Source organism: Ictalurus punctatus, chromosome 24, assembly GCF_001660625.3.
Source record: "Ictalurus punctatus breed USDA103 chromosome 24, Coco_2.0, whole genome shotgun sequence".
NCBI classification, from domain to species: Eukaryota; Metazoa; Chordata; class Actinopteri; order Siluriformes; family Ictaluridae; genus Ictalurus; species Ictalurus punctatus.
The window spans coordinates 8,211,010-8,225,553 of NC_030439.2; positions in this window are offsets into that span (position 1 = coordinate 8,211,010).

Here is a 14,544-nt window from a genome sequence, read left to right on the forward strand (position 1 = left end):
AGAAGAATTCTCGATATGCGTTCTTCAATAGACACTGCGCTACATCAAACAACGTCCGTATAGAAACCTCACCTGTACACTGCGTTCCTACCGCCATTTTATTTTGTAATGACTAATATCTGTTAAAACCATACTGTGAAACAATTTTGAATATTTTATTATTACGTTTTTTTTGTTTTCACTAGGCTTAAAGAGACTTACGCCTATTTTAGAGAGATTATTGCTGTGCCACTCATGACTTCCCATTTAAACTAATACATACTGCCAATGTACTAACTAACCCCCATTCCCATCAGCCTATTGGACCATGAAGTTGAGTGAAAAGGATCTCAATTAATCTCCCCTCCACCCCTTCAACAAGAGAACATGGTCATTTACCTTCTAGATGACCTGTGGATTCTAATTTAGGGCTTTCTGAGGCATCCAGGAAAAAGCCTTCAGCACAAGGAATGAGTTTCTTACTCTGCAGGATTGAAATAAATACCACATGACATTTATAGGTTAATCAATCTGCAGAATTCCATATGGAGGCCTAATCATTTAAATATACTACTTGCAAGCATCCTTGCTTCCTTTCAAAAACATTCATATGCATATTATATACAGACCAGAGCGTTTATTAAGCAGAATTAAATATTTACATTTCCAAAGTTGTTGATGCTGTTTTACTGAAATGATAAATCTATTTAAATGTTCAATTGGTAGTTTATTGTTGGTTTGTGAGTAAACATGTATTATTAAATTAACAAAGCTTACTGTACAACTGTTATGGAATTACTAGCAAGTAATGACTTATTTTATTGCTTTCTGTCTCCCTGTAGTAATCCCATGTAAACCTAGAAAGAACAAAAAGAAATGATGAAGAAGAAGAGAAAATATTTGGAAAAGGACATTTATTGGTACAATTATGTGTTGCAGATCTGTCCTGCTCTGTGTTTCATACTCCAGATGTATGAATGAAACTCTTATTTGAAATATATATATATAAATTTATTTTATATATATATATATATATATATATATATATATATATATATATATATATATATATATATATATATATATAAAAACTTATTTGAAACATAAGTGCAGACCATTTGTTGCATGAGCTGCTTTCAGGGTTAGAATAAGATGAACCGTTCAATTAGAAACTGAATACTTGATCAAAAAGAATACACATACACAAGGCAATGAACAGATTTATAGTTAGCTCAAAACACTACACTAAAATAAATAATAATTATATTAATAATTGAAACTGTACAGCTAAAAATCATTGTACTTGTATAATAAGCAATCAGCACAAAGCATGTAAGATTTAGGGCACGTCACTGCAATAAAACTGTTAAAATGTTTGTTCTTGCTTTAGTTTCACCCTGAGCTTAAAAGGAGAAGAGATCGCATTCACTTCAGTCTTCTATCATGTTTCTGTGAGATGTTGAGTGAGTGCATGATCCAGGTTTTTGGATCCTGGTTGTTTCGCATATTGCTGTCAGCTCTTTGTATCACCTGCCTGTATGTCTCATGCTCAGGGTTTACACTTTAGACCTGGAAGACAACAGCATCAACAACACCAATGTCATGACACACTCCACTGTGTTCGTGTGTTACCTACTGTGACACCTGCTCCTGAAATTCTGACGAGATGTTAAGATACGTGTGCACTGGAAAGCAAGGGAGACAATTTAATTCTCTATTACATGTGTCTGCTTCTGACAAATGAACCACTCCAAATGCGTGAAATGGCATGGGGCAGCTGTAAGTGCTGACTCGACAGCACTTCTCTGCCCTCTATGATTTTGCCTGTGTATGAGATAGACAGCGTTGGCTTCAGGCAATGTTGCACAACATGTATTCTCTCCCTGCTTTCTCAAGTTTTAACATAACATATGAAAGCGTTGCTTCTGGCACATGCCATTATTATCCTTTTTATAAAGCAATTATTCAACATAGTTCCAAGACGAATTTGAACAGCTTCTCATAAAAATTATAACTTCTCCCTAAATGATTTACATGGATTATTCCTAAACCTTGGATAAGGATGCTATCAGGACTGATTTTCCTGATTGTTCCCATAACATAATATCACATAATATAAGATCAAAGCAATAATTCATGGTTTCAATTCGTATTTGAACCGTAATACTCTCTGAGTCATAAATATAGTTCTGATGCAGAATTATGATTATTTCTGAAATAAGCGAATTATCTAAAACTGACCCAAAACCCAAGTGCCATGCTATTTATCTGTATTGTTTGGGTGTAATGCAATGCCACTATCTGTATCTGTATTTGTATCTGTACCTGCTGGGTGCTCTAAATATCGATATCTATATCCGGATTTAAACCCGACATGGGTATGGCCTAGACCAACTGAGTTTTCTTCCTTTGTTTGTTTGTTTGTTTAATTAACTATGAACCGTACCATAATGCCACTGGCAACACTGTCAGATGCCTAATTTACCTAACCACTAGTAACCCTGGCTAGGAAGTTGCTAAGGATGAATGAATAAATATTGTAAATGCACCTTGTCTTGCCCAAGGACACTTTGCCATGCGGAGTCATCTGGGCCAGGAATCGAACCTCTAACCCTACAATTAGTGGACAACCTGCTCTACCACCTGAGCCACAGCCGCCCCATTAAGAAGTTCCAGTCAACTGGAAATATTATGAATCAACCTGGAATCGGACCTGTGTTTATATTGTCTCAACGCACTGTGAAGAGGATGGTTCAAGTGGTCAAAAAATCTCCAAAGATCACAACTGGAGAATTGTAGAAGTTAGTTGCGTCTTGGGGTCAGAAAGTCTCCAAAACTACAATCTGAAGTCACTGACATCACCACAAGTTGTTTGGAAGGTTTTCAAGAAAAAAAATCCTCTATTATCATCCAAAAACAAACTCAAGCATCTACAGTTTGTCAGACACTACTGGAACTTCAAATGGGATCGGGTTCTATGGTCAGATGAAACAAACATTGAACCTTTTGTCAATAAACACCAGAGGTGGTTTTGGCGCACACAGAGAGGTAGCCATATGGAAAAGTACCTCATGCCCACGGTTAAATATGGTGGTGGCTCTTTAATGTTTTGGGGCTGTTTTTCTGCCAGAGGACCTGGACATTTTGTTAGGATACATGGCATCATGGACTTTATCAAATATCAACAGATTTTAAATGAAAAGCTGATTGCCTCTGCCAGAAAGCTTAAAATGGCCCGTGGTTGGATCTTCACTCAGAGCTGTTATGTTGGCAAAGGGAGGTAGCACAAAGCATTGAGTAAAAGGGTGCTGATAATTGTTGCACAATTATATTTAACAAAGATTTTTTTTGATAAACCCTGTATTTTGTTTGCAATTGTTTGATATCCATGAGAGCAGAGTATTTTTGCGAATGTTTTGAACAAAAGATCAAAAGGTTAAATAATAAAGACAATTTTTCACAGCCTTCTTTGCTCATACTTACCAAGGGTGCCAATATTAGTGGAGGGCACTGTATATTATGCCATGGTGTCATGATGAACTCAAAAAAGAGCTCTTTAAAAACGAGCCACGCATCAGCAGTGAAGCTAGGTAAAGCTACTCTCAGGAGTACTTTCAGGAACTCTTTAGACAAAATTGCAACCATTTGATCCTCGTATTAAGTGTTCTTCTGTCATGGAGGAAAGACATAAGAAGCTTTCTTTTCTAAACAATGGATGTCACAGTGACCTATAAATGGGCTGGATTACTGGCCCCTACCATGATATGCTGCTTATATAGAGGCCTTACTGTATATAGAGGCCCTATATAGAGACATGCTGCACCAGGACGACTGCACTGGTGCAATACAGTATACAGTACTTATAGTAGTGTCACAGGTTCTACAAGGTCATCTACAAGTATGTCGCTTTCTCATGACACCGTGGCATATGTTGTCCAGGTGATTCTCTCAGTCTCTGGTAGTCAAGAGGAGTTAAAACAGAATTCTAGTTATGTACATACAGTCAGGTCCTTAAGTATTTGGACAGTGACACAATTTTCGTAATTTTGCCACTGTACACCACCACAATGGATTTGAAATGAAGCAATCAAGATTTGATTGAAGTTTAGACTTTCAACTTTAATTTAAAAATATATTGCATTAACTGTTTAGGAATTACAGCCATTTTAGGAATCGCTCCATTTCCACCAAGTATTGAGTGCATAAATTAACTTACTTTTCAGAAGGTCGACATTTCTGTATTATAAATTCTTTATTCTAATATTTTCAGATGCTGTATTTTTGATTTCCATGAGCTGTAAGCCGTAATCATCAAGATTAAAACAAAGAAAGGCTTGAAATATTTCACTTTATGTGTAATGAATCTAGAACATATTAAAGTTCGACTTTTTGAATTGAATTACGGGAAAAAAATTAACTTTTCTACGATATACATTTTTTTTTGAGATGCATCTGTACTTTAATTTCACAAATATAGGTGTGCATCACAGTATTTGACAGCACAATCATTCTTTCACCACAATACTTTTTCCTTTGGAGTACATACGAACTTTATGACAAGACCAAGAAGTGTTGCACAACACTGAGTTATGAAATTTCTGTCAAAACTGGTTTTACCATGTGAGTACTTGTTCTCAGTTGTATCTGCAGGCTGTGCTGTGCGAAACTTGTATCGTACTGGCATGTTATCAATGTGCTTGCTTAGCCTCGGTTCAGTGTTGGCAGAGCCTGCTCTGTGGAGAAGCAAATGTTTTATTTAAATGCGGCTCATGCTGTTGGGAGTGGTTCAGAGGGGGATGTGATATGCTGAAGGTCAGAAGCTCGGCGATGCCGTCTCTCTCTGGGTTATCAGTGTTGACATCACCTGCTGGCTGACTTCCAGAACGCTTGTCAGTGCGAGCGGTTGACCTTTCTCAGGCTCATCATACAATGCAGGGTCGAGTCTAGGCTCCTGATAGGCTGCTGGCCTCGTTAACACCTGTCACTCACTACCTGAAAATAAAATTTAAAAAAAGATTTAATGAAAATTAAAACATGGTTCTTCGTAGAATTTGTTCTACATGAAATTGACTGTAATTATGACTGAAGTGCTGTAACAAGAGAACCTACAGGATATTTAAAGGTGACACTTGGACAAGGTGAGCGCGATACATTACGGTGTATATATAATTACAGACAGTTGAATGACAGAATCAATGAATGCTCCATCTGTATAATGACCTGTCATGCTATTTTCTGCTTGAAAGCTGCCTTTCTATGATAAATCTGCTCAGCAATTTTTTCTCAGCAGCACTGTATTTATGTATTATGCTAATATATTGTTTTTGTGCAAGGCCATAAAAACACTAATTTACTATCATTTTACATAAGTTGCTGACGGCTTAGTTTTTTATGTTATGAAGAGGACCACTGAATATCCAGCAGCAGTTTATGTGCAGTGCATCTGAATCAGGAGTCATTAGAAAATTCTGTGCTTTTGAAGGGTTTGATGGACACAAACCAAATGCTGTCTCTTTCACATTCTCTGATGGTTTGTACGCATTTATGGTGATAAGTATAGAGAATATTTTCACTACTTGTCAATTGTCTTGCTAATGTTTGCTACATGGAAGTTTTAGCTGTCCTTATAGCTTTCCCCCACTTGCCCAGACTGTAATACCTAGAACGTCCTAAAGAGGGCAGCATCAGTAAATTTCTCCCTGCTGATTACTCTCACTAGTGAATTCCTAAGCTTTCGCTCCTGCACTGTGAAATGAACTGTAGCCGGAGCTTGTTGTCGCAGCAGGAGATGATCTCTGTGGCAGAAATCACTTAAGGTTAATCCCTGCTGAAACACCGGGGGTGATTCGAGTTGAGCAGAGGTGGCAGTATTAAAGGCATTAACTGCCAGGCCCAGTGCCAGGGCATGAAGGCACTGCTGGAGCATGACCGTAAACAAAACCCTCCCAGGGGTTTGAAGCACTGAAACCAATCACCTCCATTACACTCTAGGTGCTCTGAGAAAAAAAAAAAAGTGAGTGAGGATATGTGGAGCGCCAAACAATCTTGTAGTTGGGTTGCTGCGGATCAGGATCCAATTAATCACTGTTTAGTTTTATGCAAACTGCCAGTCATAGCCTGTTGACTCATGAAATTAAAGCATTGTGATGGTACAAAAGCACCCTGTGTGCTTGAATGCACAGCTTCCTCAGGGTGTCATTCAGACTGACACAGCTTACACACCTGGCAGATGTTAACATTCCATTGTCAGTGAGAAAACACAAGGCCAGGGTCTCACTAATCCCTTGATCGCGTACTGGAATTGACAACTTTATAACTACTGTCAATGTACAGTAGTTATAGACTGCACTGAAATGATAGGCTTTTAATAGAGCCTAATGGAGCAGGCAGTGAAGGCTATCTGATGGAACTCGGCCCACTGTGTTCGCATTCGTCCCTGCTCTCCTGCATTCCTCCCCAGCTGCAGCTTGTCAGGGTAAATAATGACCACTGCAATGTCCCGGCGCGTCCACAAGGCAATTTATGCATGCATAAAAGCTATTAAAGGTTAAGGGTTGCTGAGTTCTATGGCTGTCCTTAATGGACGTGGAGCAACTCTTTGAGGATGTAACAAATGGGTATCTTAAAGTTCAGCGCTCTGTGAAAAAAGTAGGGCTATTTAAACAAGCACAGAAAACTTTAATAAGGGCGGTTTTCTTTATACGTGCAACCACTCCAGATCTACCTACAGTATATTTCCATATAATCACGCTCTTTGTGCGGCTCACTGTCAGAGCAGTCTATGACAAATACCCTGGGGTGAGAATGAATCAGGCCATGCAACTTTAAAATTGCACTGGACGGTTTTGCAACTCTGCTTAAACAGGTGCTTTTGCGGGCCTAATGCAAGTAAAGAATCCGCACACTGCACCACAGTGCATGCACTGCTGTCTCAACCACTTTGGATCAAATAAATTCAGCCAGGTGTGTTCCTGTGCCGCCTGGGCTCAGGTGGCACCTGCTACAGTTCTTTAATTAGAGTCAAAACAGCTGTTTCAGGGTAGGCCTAGGGGACAAAACCCTCTACCTGTACCTCCGCTGGATCACATGCTTTGAATCTTGACACATCAAATACCCCAACATTTAATGATCAGGGTTACCTACCAGGTCCAAGGTGCCAGGTGTATGATTTTCTCACTGGTTTTGAGCCACCGCTTGTTGAGTTTGCTTACTTTCTTAATTATATCTTTATATTAAAGCATGCACTGCCAGCCATGTAAAATAGGCTTCTCAGTCTTGGTACCATTTCTTATAGCATTAGCTCTTTACTTTTCTGTATGAATGTGTGTCTTTCAATTGGTATAATAATTCAAAATTTAATGCTAAGTCTAATGATATTGATAGCGTCAAAATAAAATGAGCTAACCAGTGCAGTTCTGAAATAAACCATGGGTAATATCCATGCTAGTTCACAGAATTATTCAAATTAGCTAAAAATGAAAATTAGCTTGAAATTAGCTTAATTGTTAAACTAAATAAAGCCATAATTGCTAGTTTTCTAGGCAGTTCTGTGAGGGTCCTTAGCTATTCTGCATTGTCAGATGCTGGCCATCCCAGTAATGTTGAAATATACTATACGGCCATTGCCATCACACCAATATACAATTTTATAAGATGTCTTTGTATACTATAGCATTACAGTTTCCCTGGAACTAATAGGCCCAAACCTGTTCCAGCATGAAGATGCCCCTGTGCACAGAACGAGGCCCCATGAAGACATGGTGTGTTAAGGTTGGAGTCTAAGAACTCGATTGTCCTGTACAGAGCCCTGACCTCAACCCCACTGAACACCTTTGGGATGAACTGGAGCTGGAGCCTCCTCACCTAGTATCAGGACCTGATCTCACTAGTGCTCTTGGAGCTGAATGAACACAAATCCCCACAGCCACGCTCCAAAATCTAGTAGAAAGCCTTCTCAGAAGAGTGGAGCTTATTATAACAGCAAAGGGGGACTAAATCTGGAATGAGATGTTCAACATGCACATATGAGTGTGATGGTCAGGTGTCCACAGCCATATAGTGTATTACAACTCCTATTAGTATATAATGGAAAATGGAATTGTTTTTGGGCATAAATTGCTCATTGTTCAGCTCTTATACCCACAAATGTATCATTTTAAACCATGCAAAGAAACAATAAGTAGTTAATACACATTTAAAGTGTTTAATAAGCTACTGAAAATGGCCTTGGAACAACTGTACACCCTTACACTACACTATGTACATATGCAAATTGGAAATGCTGTCATGCGCTTCTTCCATCTGAAATAACCTGCCAGTTAAATAACTGATAAGATCGATACACTATCTTCTTCTTTGAAATTTATTCAAAACTGTCAAACCGTGATGTTGTTCATCAGCTAACATCAGCTTAGCAGCCTCTGTAGATAAAAGTTTCCAGGTATCCTAACACATCATTTTCAAATAATTTGCATATTGTTTGTGACAAGCTTGAGACTTATTTCATGAGATCACAAACTGATCTTACCTTACGCACTCTAACTGCATTCATGGAGAGACAATCTGATAAATATGTTAGGTCTATAGTCAGTCATCAACATGATTTTGGGACCATCATCCTTTTTTGGTGCCAACAATTCAACTCCATTAATAAGATATTGTTCCCACGTTCCCATTTTATCTGAAATGTGAAAGAAAAGATGAAAGTTCTTTCTGATGACTCAGGTTTCACAAGGGAACGACTGACACTGAACGAGACCTACTGAAGCTGTTACAGAAAAGACAAGTGGGATCTATGGGTATTCAGTACAACAGAGAGGGATATCCCAAGAGACTGAGAGGGGGTCAGAGCTAGCTTTGAAGTTAGAGGAGAGTGGCAAAGTGATGTCAAATGTTCCTAGCGGTTAATTATGCATTTAAAAACACCCCAGCATTGCAGCTGGGGGTCTGATCCTCAGTTTTTTTTGTTCACACGCTAAAGAAGATCAAGTGAATCCAATTGTACTGCATATCACTTCACATTGTGTTTGTAAAATGGATATTTATACATGATAGCACTTAAAGAGTCTGTGTAATTATGCCATAATTTATTTATAAGCTGTGCCACCACCATTAGGGCACATCAAGATCAGGTAAGGAGCGATATAATGGGACATTCATTCATTCATTCATTCATTCATTCATTCATTTATTTATTCATTCATTCATCTTCAGTATCCTGGTTAGGCTTATGAATGATCCAGAGCCTATACTGGGAACACTGGATGCTGAGCGGGAGCATTCACCCTGGATGGGACACCAGTCCATTGCAGTGCACCATACATATACACATTCATACCTGTTTCCTCAATGTTGTTTGAGTATCAGTAACACAATTGGAGAAGAGATATCCTTCCTGTTCTGTTCATTACATAGAAATATTTACTTGAATACTTTATTAGGAACACCTTTACACCTGCACATTTATGCCACTTTCTAATTAGCCAATCATGTGGCAGCAGCGCAGTGCAAACAAACAAACAAACAAACATGCAGATATAGATCAAGAGCTTCAGTTAATGTTTGCATCAAACATCTCATTCACTTTGTCCATGGTATGGTTGTTAGTGCCAGACAGGCTGGATTGAGTATTTCAGAAACTGTTGATCTCTTGAGATTTTCACACAAAACAGTCTGTAGCATTTACACATAGTGGTGTGAAAAACAAAAATAACATCAAGTGAGTGGAAAACCTGTTGGTGAGAGAGATCAGAGGAGATTGGCCAGATTAGTTTGAGCTGACAGGAAGGCTATAGTAACTCAAATAATAACTCTTTACAACTGTGGTAAGCAGAAAAGAATCTCAGGATGCACAACACATCAAACCCTGATGTGGATGGGCTACAACAGCAGAAGACCACATCGGTTTCCACTCCTGTCAGCCAAGAATATGATTCTGGGGTTCCAGTGGGCACAGACTCACCCAAACTGTACAGTTGAAGACTGGAAGAACATTGCCAACAACCATGCCACAGTGCCAAAATAAGTCACTGACATCACATTATTATATAGTAAGTGGCATCAATTATTAGCATCATAAACTAAAATCAGCAAGATTATACTGTATTACTTGAATACCAATATTACAAAAGTAATATTTCATATTTATTGAGCTAAACACATGAAGTAAAAACAAAAAAACAAAAAACCCAAAACATAACAAAAACATGTTGGAAAAATGATCTTATGATTTGATATTGCTCAACTTGTAAAATTTCAGCATGTGTAAGAACATAATATAAGAGTGTTAGGATTTAGCTGAATAGCAGGAATAAGCATGATGCATCAGTGTCCAGAAGAGGGCAGTGGAGGGGCAGCAGCATGAACCTGTGTTTCACCGAGCAGCACGTTTAAGCAGAAAGAAAAGCATTTTCATTACCTTATAGTATCTAGTAACTTTTAAATATAAGTTGGTGTTCCATTCTTCACCATTTCTGCTGTACATGTAGTGAATGTGGATTCAATTCAATTCAATTCAATTCAATTTTATTTGTATAGCGCTTTTTACAATAGACATTGTCTCAAAGCAGCTTTACAGAAATATCAACATGGTATACAGATATTAAAGGTGCGAATTTATCCCAACTGAGCAAGCCACTGAGTGGCGACGGTGGCAAGGAAAAACTCCCTAAGATGTTTTAAGAGGAAGAAACCTTGAGAGGAACCCGACTCAGAAGGGAACCCATCCTCATCTGGGTAACAACAGTTAGTGTGAAAAAGTTCATTGTGGATTTATATGAAGTCTGTATGGCGTTAGGAGCAGCCGTAGTCCCAGCAGTCTGGAATTAAAGAAGATTTGAGCTCCATCCAGAGGCAGAAAGGATCTGGATCTCTAGTATCTCCATAAATTCGTGTGGGGCTCGGCGAAAGGAGAGAGGGAGAAAAAAGATAATTATGACTGCGAAGTAGTAGAACAGAATCTAGTCAGGGTAGGCTTGAGTAAACAAATACGTTTTAAGCTTAGACTTAAACACTGAGACTGTGTCTGAGTCCCGAACACTAATAGGAAGACTGTTCCATAACTGTTGGGTTCTATAAGAGAAAGCTCTTCCCCCTGCTGTAGCCTTCACTATTCGAGGTACCGTCAAATAGCCTGCATCTTTTGACCTAAGTAGGCGTGGCGGATCATATAAAACCAAAAGGTCGCTTAGATATTGTGGCGCGAGACCATTTAGTGCTTTATACGTTAATAAAAGTATTTTATAATTAATGCGAGATTTTACTGGGAGCCAATGCAGTATTGATAATCTCGGTGTGATATGGTCATATCTTCTAGTTCTAGTTAGGACTCTAGCAGGACACAGGATCCACAGGACAGTCTGGTTTTGCATAAGATATGCATGCAGCATATATCTGCCCAGAGAGTCTTTATAAAGGGAGCAAAACATAAGGGAATGCATATAGAAGGCAGGTTTTGTTGCAAATAGCTCACATAAACTGCCAAAGGTGTCACTATTTCTCTACAGAACACAAACCATAACACAATAGCTAGTGAAATTACAGATCCAAAAAAGCAAATGAAATTGTGTTCACCTCAACAGCCTTGACAAACTGTATTAAATCACCGCTGATTGAAGCATGGACTAGAAGCATCGGGTCAGCTTTGCTGCTCTGATAAACATCTAGGACTTTGTATGCTTGTACAGTAATTAGTTTATGGCTCAACTTGCTGCCTCACTTCAGCAGCATCAGTGATATTCACAAAAAAGATTCAGACTGCAACCATGCTCCAATAGGGTTTATTATATAACTCAAACACAGGCAGCAGTTTCCTTCGCTCCTACATGCAGAACTCAGTTTCTAGTCTGCACCTGGTGGATGGGCTGAGAAAAAGATGGCTTGTGGCAGTTTAAGAACAAACAAAACCTTTTAGATGTGTGGGCGTGTGACCTTGGGATGCCTGCCCATTTTCCAACTGGGTCAGCAGTCACCTCTGCTCGAGAAGAGGCGTGCATTCTCCTCTCCAGCGAAAGCAGATAAAGCCCAGGGTGCACGCGGCCTTAGTCTTCAGGCTGTAAGTGTGTGGGCAGGATGGCGGTTTGTGTGCAGTGCGAGTTAGAGACTGATAAATTCCTCTGGCACCTGTGACCCACCCTGCATTGTGCCACCAACAGCTGCCAAGTCGTATCAGGGACAGGTGAGGAGAATGTTTTGTGGCAGAACAGTCAGGCATGTACAGGTAACAACATTGCAGGTCACATTTCTTAGGACTTCTCAAAATCTCCTCCCCCTCATTGCTACCTCCAAATTCCCTCTGGCAATATATATGGCTGAGATATTAAGTACATGGTGAAGACTAGACTAATACCAGCTAGATGCCTTCTTAAATTCTTGAAAGAAAATCTGGGTCATATGACCGATACATTTCTTCAAGGTTAAATACAGTGTCAACACTGTAATGCGATAAGTGTGTCTTCTGGTTTGAGCTAAAATATCTTTCCCTAGTGGCATCTGGGGTGACAGAACTGCAGAGGTGGCAACCTTAGTAACTACAAATGCTGACTTCCAAAATATCCTTCATATCATCAAAAATGTAAAGAAGGTCTGAATCCTTTACCTGTATACGTATGTGTGTGTGTGTGTGTGTGTGTGTGTGTGTGTGTGTGTGTGTATATATATATATATATATATATATATATATATATATATATATATATATATATATATATATATGTGTGTGTGTGTGTGTGTGTGTGTATGTATGGGAACTGGTTTAAATGTGTGATGTGTATGTATATTGTTTTGTATGCATATCATTCCCATGGTGACTCATGGTGCTTTTGATAACCACGATCTTCATCACATCTTTCCAGCAATGTTCTGATGATATAAATGGTGCTGCATTCAAGTCATCCAAGAATTTTCTCCTCTCTTGGACCTAACTGGACTTCTCATGTCCACTGCTGGCAATTAAACATCTCCTTCTTTGCTTTCTGGCCGAACAAAAAGTCTCCACTGAGGCTTATAGGCTCCATTGTGTTACAAGACTTATGCTCATGCTCAATGGGGGACGAGGGGAAGTCCTAGATGAAGGTAAAGGAATATAATTGAACTGGCTGAAGGACGGCAGTGCCCTATAAGCTTCTTATACTTCCACTAAACTCTAAGCTCCAGCATTTAATTATGTTCTACTTTCTACTGTAGCAGAAAGTTGCTTTCAGAAGACTATCAGTCTGTGCAATTGTTTAGCCAGTTGATTAGTTGATATTAGCAGAGCAACCTGTTTATTTGAACAGAGAGAGGTTTCACTTCAAACCGATAACTTTAGGTTACGTGTTTAAGAAGCATTGTTCATTTTACTTCCACTGCAAGAAAGGAGGGAGCACACATATCTGTCTGGGAACCCTTTTATCCTTTTTATTTGCCTCTCAATCAGTCATACCTGTAAAATGTCAGGGATCGTTTTGAATTCTCCATTCGTAAAGCCTGGTATTTTGAAAAAAAACAAAACAACCCCCCCCCCAAAAACAACAACAACAACAACAACAACAACAAAACAAACAAAAAAAAACCCCTTGCCTATTAGAGCCATCTGCTTGCATGCACATCTAATCCGCAGTGCTGTGAAATTCAAATTGCTCTTACTTGGCTGGTGAAATAAAATGATTAACTCCAGCAGAACTTACTAAACAGAAGGGTCTTCAGATGGAAAAGTGAAAATGTGCTCAATGACCTAAACCTGGTTGTGTGTGTTTGTATATTTTTCCATATATCAATCAAGCAGTTTTTTAATCATTTTTGACTAATGTCATTTCTGGAGAGTCAAATATTTACTTATAATTTCATTAATCACTTAGTTAATTATGCACTTTAAATGATACGCGATGAAAGGTTGGAAATATATATTTTTCTCCCTAATGCAGATAGTCGAACGAGTACTCACTATTTATAAATTTCTTGCAGATGATGAAACAGGGGAACATAAGGAGAAACAGCGAAATAAAGTAAAACTTTAAGATGCTCTGCTTTTAATACAGATATAATGTATTTAAACTAAACATAATATAGTTGCTAGATTTACGTAGATAATAGATTTACAATGCACTGGCCGACGTGAACAGAGTCCATCCGGCTCTGTGTATACCCCAGACAAATCTAAAGCCTCACTGTCAGCACATCTCAACAAGAAACATGACTCCATTTTGTCAGTGCTGACAAATCAAATAATTCTGTAATAAACATAAGGAACCGTCACGTAGCCATTCTGCTAGCCAACAGAAATTAAAACCTAGACACCTTAAGAGCTTCAGTGCTGGTGTAGAAAACAACCTCAGTGTGTAATCAAGACAGTAAAATGAAACAGTTGCATCACTCCTGACTCACAGCATTTTTGTTTAACTATGCTGCAATCTCCTGAAGAGAGAGTTGATATATGCTTTAAGGAAGCAAAACTGTTGATTATTCATGTTCATGACGACATGCCTTACCGCACAAAATACATGAAATCCCACAGTGAAGATATTTTCTGTGCTTATTATATTTTTAACCTGGTATACGATGTTAATAGTGGCACAGATTTCTTATGTT